The sequence below is a fragment of the Octopus bimaculoides genome, chromosome Z (genome assembly GCF_046866305.1).
Source record: "Octopus bimaculoides isolate indiv1 chromosome Z, ASM4686630v1, whole genome shotgun sequence".
In the NCBI taxonomy this organism is placed as follows: domain Eukaryota; kingdom Metazoa; phylum Mollusca; class Cephalopoda; order Octopoda; family Octopodidae; genus Octopus; species Octopus bimaculoides.
This window is the reverse complement of record NC_142944.1, coordinates 23,614,029-23,623,332: the sequence shown is the minus strand read 5'-3', so window position 1 is coordinate 23,623,332 and position 9,304 is coordinate 23,614,029.

Sequence of the window (9,304 nt, the reverse complement as noted above, 5' to 3'; positions counted from 1 at the left end):
TGTTGCAATCACTATGGTCACCTTTGTTTTTGTAAAGCATAATGATGTTAGCATCCCGCATATCCTGAGGGACTGCACCCTCTTCCCAGCACCGACACAGAAGCTCATGAAGGTGCCAAAGCAGAGCAGTATTTTTGCTGGCTTTGGTGATCTCTGAGGGGATGCCGTCTTTTCCTGGAGCCTTGTCACTGGCTAGGGAGTTAATAGCCTTGGTGAGCTTCACTATAGACAGCAGACTGTCAAGTTCGCACATGGCTGGCAAGATCTTGACACCCTCGATTGCAGCCTCAACGACCGTAGTCTCCAGTGAGTAGAGATCCTGGTAGTACTCCACCCATCTATCTATTTGCTTGCTTTGGTCCTTGATAAGATCTTCTGTAGTTGATTTCAGAGGGGCTGACTTGGTTGTGGATGGACTGAGGGCCTTCTTCAAACCAGCATACATCCCACATGTGTTGCCACTGTCAGCGGCTAACTGGATACTCTGACAGATTTCCTGCCAATACCTATTTGCACAGCGTCTGGCAGTCAGTTGGGTTTTATTTCTTGCCTTTCTGAGTCCTTCAAGTGACTTTGTAGAAGAATCACTCTTGTATTGCATCACAGCTGCGCGCTTTGCTTCGATAACTGGTTCCAGCTCTGAGAGCCCAGAACTGAACCAATCTGGGTTTTGCCTTTCACTCATGCTGAATGTATCTATTGATGTGGTATACAAAGCTTCCCTGATATAATTCCACCTACTTTCAGCAGAGGAGGATGGGCAGCTACTGAGGGCAACCTTGATAGAAACAGCAAAACATTTTTGCAGTGTAGGGTCTGAGGTTCTGGCAGTGTTAATGTGTGGTCGGCCCATTTTCATGGAGTGATGGACTTTTTTAGGCAGAATCCTCACTCTGCTTCTTATTAATGAATGATCTGTGACACAATCCATGCAGTGGTAACTACAGGTCAGTTGGACAGAATTCAGAAAGGATCTTAATGTGATGATGAAATCCAACTGATGCCAGTGGTGAGACCTTGGATGTCTCCAAGATGCCTTGTGGGATGGCTTGTTGGCAAAGAATGTGTTGGTGATGCACAGGTTATGGTATGTGCAAAATTCAAGCAGTCTCTGACCATTGTCATTCATGTTGCCAATACCAAAATGTCCGACACAAATGGGCCACGAGTTATGATCAGATCTCATGCGAGCGTTAAAATCTCCTAGAAGGTAGATGTTTTCGTTGGTTGGTATGTTTCTAATGACACAGTTGAAATCTTTGTAGAACTGGTCCTTGGTCTCCTCAGCTGTAGAGAGTGGGAGCATAGATACTCAGTAAATGTACTGAGCCAGGGCTCAAGAAGCGCAGAGAGAAGATCCGCTCAGTGCCTCCTGATGGTGGTTCTATTAAGGAGAGTAATGAATTTCTCACTGCAAAACCAACACCATGCTGACGAGGTTCCTCTGGATCTCTTCCCTGCCAAAAGAAGGTGAAATCTTGTTCTTGAGTTTGCCGTTTGAGGGGAGTCTTGTCTCCTGCAGTCCAGCAATGTCTATGTTGAGCCTCTTTAGTTTGCAGTCAGTGATGACCATCTTTCTTGTGTCTTCAACCCTGAGTAGGTCATCAGATATGCCAGGGCGCATGGTCCTGACATTCCAGCTTGCTAACCGCAGGACTGGTGGTTACTTGTCTTTTGATTGTTTGCCTGGTGCAGAGGTTTCAGGCCGTTTTTCAAGTCAAACTCTTAACTCCAAGCATGCAATAAACCAAGTGGCCTGTGGCGGGTCAGCAGCTTATTAACAGGGGGCTGCCCAGCTTGAGGTGGGCAGTAGCTAACCAATGGGACACAAGGGTCCCTCCCACTATCAGAGATAACCTGTAGCACCCCATATCCTACGCCAATCAGAATGGACTTATCACTCGTGACTGCTACCTCCCATGATTTTTCAGCCACTTTTTACAGTAGCACTGAAGTGTCCTCTCTAGTTTTGCGCAGGTCTGGGCTAGATGTAAGAAAATCCTGGGTAGCCCAATCGTCAGAATTCCTCTCTTGACCTTGCTGACATAGTCCAAAGGAGTGCAGAGCATTACGTTTGACACCAGCTTGGTTGCAGGAGCTGCTGGAAGAGTGTCAAGTTGAACACTAAACCACCTACGGGGTTCCACTCGGGATTTCTTTGAAGGTTGTCTCCTTTCCGTAACCTTGGATAGGGTCCCATACTGGGTACTATCAACCAGAGTCAGCTGATTCCGGGACTCGTGTCAGGCAGGGTCATCACTTCCTGAAGTAGTGAAGAAAATCGCTACCCACTACCTTACACACACATATATCTATATATATTTTGATCCTGTCCCCAATTGTTGCCTTGATATTTTTAGTGTTCTTCTTTCAAATGTTATGGGACTAGGTCTGGTTTTATTTTTTATTTAGTCATTTCGTTTTATATTCATTTTTTTTAGGTCTTATATTTAATAAGATCAAAATGGAATTTTCTTTATATCTGGTACATTAGCATTATTGAGTTATGATAGAGTACTCAAGCTCAGGCTAATCTTGCAGAATAGTACAACAATTATCTCTGCCTATGCCCTCCAGGTAGGGTTACCAAATGAATAGAAGGACTGCTTTTATGATATCCTTCTGCAGGCTACCTCAAAGACAAATGACAATGAACTCATTTTTATGGTGATTTCAATGAATGTGTTAGACAGCAGCCCAACATGACCCCCATGGAGTACATGGGGTCATGGAACTGGTTCCCAAAATGAAGAGGGAACAAGGCTACTGGAGTTCTGTGATGCAAATAACTTAATGATCTGTAATACCGACTTCAGGAAGCCAGCCAGTTACCTGTTAACTACGCTAACCAGATTGATTACATTCTCACCAGACCGCAAAATACATGGAAATACAAAGACCTTCCCTGGTAAAGAATGTACCCTCAGCATAGATTAGTCAATGACTTCAGACTTCAGGCCAGAAGGTTGCCTAGAAGCAGAGCAATCTGGAAAAGAAGGATCTGGAAGTTTAAGGATCCTTTATATGGTCAGAAATTTAGGGACACCCTAATTGAGAAATTTGATGAGAAGGAGAAGGAACTACAGATTTGTAACATAGATGGCAACTGGGAATTCCTGCAAGACTGCTTGATGAGCACCACAGAACAAATCTGCAGTTGGTGCAAAGTCCCAACCAGAACTAGGGTGATGTGGTGGTGGAACAATACTGTAGACAAGGCCATTAGAGAAAAGAAACAGACCTGGAAGAGTGGTAGTAGCAGAGAACTATATCAGGTAGCTAGGAGGGAGGCTAGAAAACAGGTGTATTTAGCCAGAGGAGAAGCAAAGAGGAGGAAGTTTGCCAATATTCTGCATTTTGAGGTCCAAAGACCTGAAGTGTTTCGGATTGCAAAACAGTGTCAGAGAAAAGCGTGATGTGGTAGGAGAGAAATGTTTGCATGGATGACAGGTCACTGGCTGTTAGTAACCCTGCAAAGAAGGAGGCTTGGAAGTGCCACTATGAAAGGCTACTAAATGTAGAGAACTCATGGGAGATGGTGAGTCTACCTAGTATGGATTTAACAGAGGAACCAGCAATCTGAATAGACAATAGCATGGTAGACAAAGTCATGAAGGATATGAAAGCTCCTGGCCCATCTAGAATAACTGCTGAGATGCTTAAAATATCTGGTGGTGTGAGTTATGGTCTAGTTACCTGTATAGTTAATCAGGTTGCACCTGAAGGAGTCATACCCAATGACTGGTGTAGCAGCACCATAGTCAACTGCTACAAGAGCAAAGGTGACACTTTAGACAGAAATAATTACAGAGGTATCAAATTGTTGGATCAATTGATGAAAGTTAAGGAGAAGGTCATAGCCCAACTAATTAAGGAGAGATGAGAAGCAGTTTGGTTTGTACCAAAGAGAAGCACCAATGATGCTATATTTCTGGTAAGGCAACTTCAGGAGAAATACCTAGCCAAGGATAAACCCCTGTACTTGGCTTTTGATGACATGGAGAAAACCTTTGACAAGGTCCCCCCGATCCCATATATGGTGGTCAATGCAGAAACTAGGGACAGTTGGCAAGAGCTGTACAAGCCATGTACAGGGAAGCTGTCAGTAAGGTGAAGGTTAGCAATAAGTATAGCAATGAATTCAGGGTAGAAGTAGGGGTTCACCAAGGATCAGTCCTCAGCCCTCTCTTGTTCATCATAGTTCTCCAGGCAATAACAGAAGAATTTAAGATGGGCTGCCCCTGGGAGCTCCCCTATGCTGATGACCTTGTCCTTATAGCTGAATCATGACCAGAACTAGAGAAGTGGATACTCCAAGAGCATAGCTGCAAGAATAAGAATAGGCTGGGCAAAGTTCAGAGAGCTCTTATGTCTGCAACAAAGAGTCTCTCCTTCATCCTTCAGAGTGAAAGACAGACTGTATGATGCCTGTATCTGAACAACTATGCTACACAGGAGCTGTGACCACTGAGGACATGTGTAGGCTTGAAAGAAATGAAGCTAGCATGCTTCATTGGACGTGCAATGTCAGTGTGCATGTACGACAGAGTGTAAGCATCTTGAGAGAAAAGTTGGGCATAAGAGACATCAGATGTGGTGTGCAAGAGAGATGTCTGCATTGGTATGGTCATGTAATATGGATGAGAATAGCTGTGAAAAGAAGTGCTGGATGGAACCTGTGAAGATGTAGTCTCAGGAAGACATGGGACAAGATAGTGAAGCATGATCTTTGAACATTGGGCCTCATGATGGCAATGACTAGTGACTAAGACCTTTGGCAATATGCTATGCTTGAGAAGACCCATCAAGTCAAGTGAAATCATAGTTGTAGCTGATGCCAGTGTCACATATCTGGCACTCACACTGGTGGCATGTAAAAAGCACTTTTCTAGTGTTGGATCTCATGGAGGCAATGACAAATGATCAAGACCTTTAAAAATATGTAATGCTTGAAAAGAAGACCCATCAAGCCAAGTGAAATTGTAGTTATGGCAGATAGTGGTGTCATGCAACTGGCATCCATGCCGGTAGCATGTAAAAGCACTCATTACACTCTTGGAGTGGTTGGTGTTAGGAAGGGCATCCAGCTGTAGAAACAATGCCAAATCAGACTGGTGTTTGGTGTAGCCTCTCAGCTTGCCAGTCCTGGTCAAACTGTCCAACCCATGCCATCAGGGACAACGGACATTAAATGATGATGACAACATTATAAATACAAGCATAATTGTCTGGTTTAGAAATTCACTCCCTAATCATATGGTTTCTTTTGGAGATAAGATTCTTTATTCCATAAGTTCGCCATCTAATGTGTCTTTTAGCAAGTAAAGCATGAGTTCAAAAAAATTTGGTAGTCATTTCTTGCAAGTTGAATGACCACTTAGAAGTTCTTTCACTGCAACTCAATTTTAAAAAACCATAGCCTTTCCATCACCAGAATTTATGGTCACTTGACCTGCCAGAAATAACAATCACATCTCCCTCGAATCACACCTTAACTTTTTTATTAAAAAAAAAGACCTGTTGAATAATTGTCAGCACTCTCCATCCATCCAACTTTTATGCCCATTATTTCTGGACTCTATTAAGGGAGTAGAATTCTCACGTACTACCTCCATAGGAAGACTCTATCAGAAGCAACTATCATCACACTTTCTCGTTGGATTCCCAAGTATGAGCAACTGAGGCTATGGTTATTATCCAACTGTCTTGTTCTTGGTCTACTCCTATGTTTCTTGCCTACTGGCTTGAAGAACCCACCTGGTGATTACCTCCTACAACATTCAAATCACATGACTGCAGTACTAGAGTTGTGACCTCTCAAAAAAGACAAGATCCTTTACAGAAACAACCATTTCAGCTACTTGTATGCACAATTGCATTTTTTTGATCATTACTCGACAGAAAAAAAGATTGGATAGACACAGATGAAATACTTTTGAGCATAGATTTGTTGAGCCAAGTTTCGCCTTGGGCTAAACAACCATAATAACAATTTGAAATGGTGAGAATGAATAAAACGATTTTAAAAAGTATATATTTTAACAATAAGCTTTTTGAAGCTGCACTTTTTGAGAACAGAAACTATTCATTTTCAAATTATCCTTAACTTCTTTTACAAGTGAAAAGAATGTAACAAATTAAGGAAAAAACATTAACATAGGTGCTGTCAAGGCTGTGATGTTAAGAACTTTACTTCTCACTTGACAAAACAAAGTCTTACATGTAGAACTGGTAGAGAAAAAACTGAAAGAAACCTATTATGGATGTATGGATCAATGAATGGATGGACTGGCTGAAGGAAAGAAAACATTGATGGACAGATATATGTATAAATGCATGTATTTATGCATATATGTATATATAGGTGTTTGTGTGTGTATATATTTGTGCTTCTTTTAAAATTGCTGAGCTTTAGGCAGTGACATTGTCATCATTTCTGCTGTCAATAGGTCGTCTGCTGGCATTGAAGCTAAAGAATAATATATCCCTTACTTGAAAAACAGCTACAGGTTAGCAACAAGAAGAGCATCTGGCCATAAAACTATACTTTAATAATATATTAATCTACTCTGTACTGACCTGAATAAACAAATACAGAAGTGAACAAACAATGAAATTAACATGTTAAACAACTCCCCACCCAGAAATTCTCAAATAAAAGCATGTCCCAAAGGTTAACTAGTCATATTTTATTGTTGGACATAAATGTAGTAGTCTTGGTTGTTTTGGGTGTTTCACATATTTCATACTGGAGAAATCTATAACTATCTCTATATTACAGCATTTGGTAGCTGTAAATACAACACTAATATCTCAAAATACAAATCTCTATAAAAATAGTTTGTATAAATGTTGGTTGGTTAGTTAATTGTTTGATTTTTTTTTTGTCCAGTCAAGCTTTATATCAAATAGAGAGAGTAAAAGAGAGATACAGAGAGAGTTAATTTTAAGAGGTGCAATATGCATGAAGAGAAAGAATCATAGAAACAGAGGAAAGGCAGTGAATGATAGAGTAGTTATGGGAGAAATTAGACAAATGTGAAATTTGTTTTATTTAATTTCATTTTAAAGTATTGAAAATAGGTATTCATTTCATAATTCTGTATAAGTGCCAAGAAATTTGATAAAAGTAAATTATAATTTGTGGTATGTATGCCATATTTTCTGATATTTCTCAGAGGTATACTTTCAAAGTTATCTGTTATATGATAGGTAACACTCTATAGTATATTAATAATACAACATAAATTTGAAAACAAAACAAAAATAAGGGCTACTTCAAAATATTTGAATTTAGTACCATATCACTTAATTCAATCATGGATGTATGTATCTGATGAATGTAGCAAATGTAAGTCAGGTTTCTACAATGTAATGGGTAAATGGTGTGAATGGATGGATGGCCATGGAATAAACGACAGAAGAAATAGATAACAGTTAAACTGGTTTTTATTTACCATTACAAGATGCACAATTACTTGAAATTGCTAATATATAAAGATTGGTTAAGATGGTGAGCTAGCAGAATTGTTACCATACATAAAGACTGGTTCTTTTGTCCATTATGTTGGTATCAGTGGTCATTGCTGTTTACTGCTACATAGCTCACGAACATACAGACACACATCAAATGAAACTTGAAATTTCGGAAAAAATTGCTATGCTTGTCATGTATGTGGGCGAGTCCACCAATATCTTTCGTATTAAATTCCGATATAATCGTAATCTACACCATCTGAAAGGTATTTGTAGAAAATTTCAAAAACAAATACCCATTCTTCTGAAAGTTATGAGGAAACAAAGCCAACTTTTAAATTTTCAGAAACTCCCCTCCTCATCCTCGGAAAAATCTTTTCACAAAAAATTCCGATATAATCATAATCTGCACCATCTGAAGCATATTTGTTTAAAAAAATCATTGGGAAATATCAAATTTTCTGGAAGTGATTGAGAAACAAAGTCGTGGAGAAGGGGCATTTGTATAGGTATGCCGAATTTTGTTTAATATATTACATTGCTTTCGTTCTGTGACGGTGAAGGGGGGGGGGGTCTGTTTTCAAAGCGTGCGGCTTGAACAAGATTACCATTTCTTCCCCGCTCCCTGACACCTTACAAAATGTTGGAAGAGTCAACGGTTGATTTCTCTTATGTTTTTCTCATTAGCCAGAACAAAAAAAAAATATATGCATAAAGTCTGTAATTTTGGGGGAGAGGGCTAGTCGATTTACTTATCCTATCGATCCTTTGGGGGTCACAAGAGGATGACAGATGAAGCCGATCTCAGCAGAATTTGAACTTGGAATGTAAAGAGCTGGAAAAATTGCTGCAAAGCATTTCTGTCCTCGAGGCTGAAGGTTCTGCTAACTCGCCGCGTTAAATAGTAATGATTATACAGAAGACAGAAAATTGTGGGTGTGGAGAGAGACGAGTTCGAACCCGGTCAGAACTGAAAGCGAAGGGACATAACTAGCATCTTCAAACTTAAATATCGTGTAGTATTATCGAAAGCGAATCGAAAAGGCGACTTACGTAACAATATTTACGTTAAGAATTTCTCGAGCAGAAATTGTGTATGTATGTGTGTGTGTGAGAGAGAGAGAGAGAGAGAGAGAGGGAGAGAGTAGTCGATTATATCGACCCTTTAATCGCATGTACCTTATTTTATTGATTGTGAAAGGATGAATGTATTATCTACTTCGGTGGGATTTTAACTCAGAACTTAGGGTCATAACTTTATTATTTTCCTATGAGTGCAGCAGAAACAGGGATAATACAAAAATAAATTATTAAAAAATAAAAACGCGAAGGTTTAGATTCGAGTGTGACAAAAAAGAAGAAAAAAAGACAAGTATGAAAAGCAAATAATAATCATACATATTTCTAACAGTCACAGGATCTCAAAGTTTAGGTAGAACGTAAAGCCGGAAGAAATGCCACCAAACAATTGTCCGGCGTACAAATGATTATGTCACCTCGGTAGATAAAAATCATTTCTAACATAGCTACGTAGCTAGATATTGAGGGGGCAGGAGTCTCAGCACTTGACTAGTATTTCATCCGGAAGGATGGGAGGCAAAGTTGACCTTGGCACAATTTGAAGTACACAATTAAATACCTTAACACATAATAATAATAATAATTTCCAACACATGCTTAAGGTTAGAAGTTTTGAGAGAGTATTTATTTAATCGATTAAATTGACCACAAGACTCGACTGGTACTTCCTTTTATCAATCTCGGAGTGATGCAAAATAAAGTTGAACTTCGCCGGATTTGAACTCAAAACGGTTAAAGTGCCGGAACA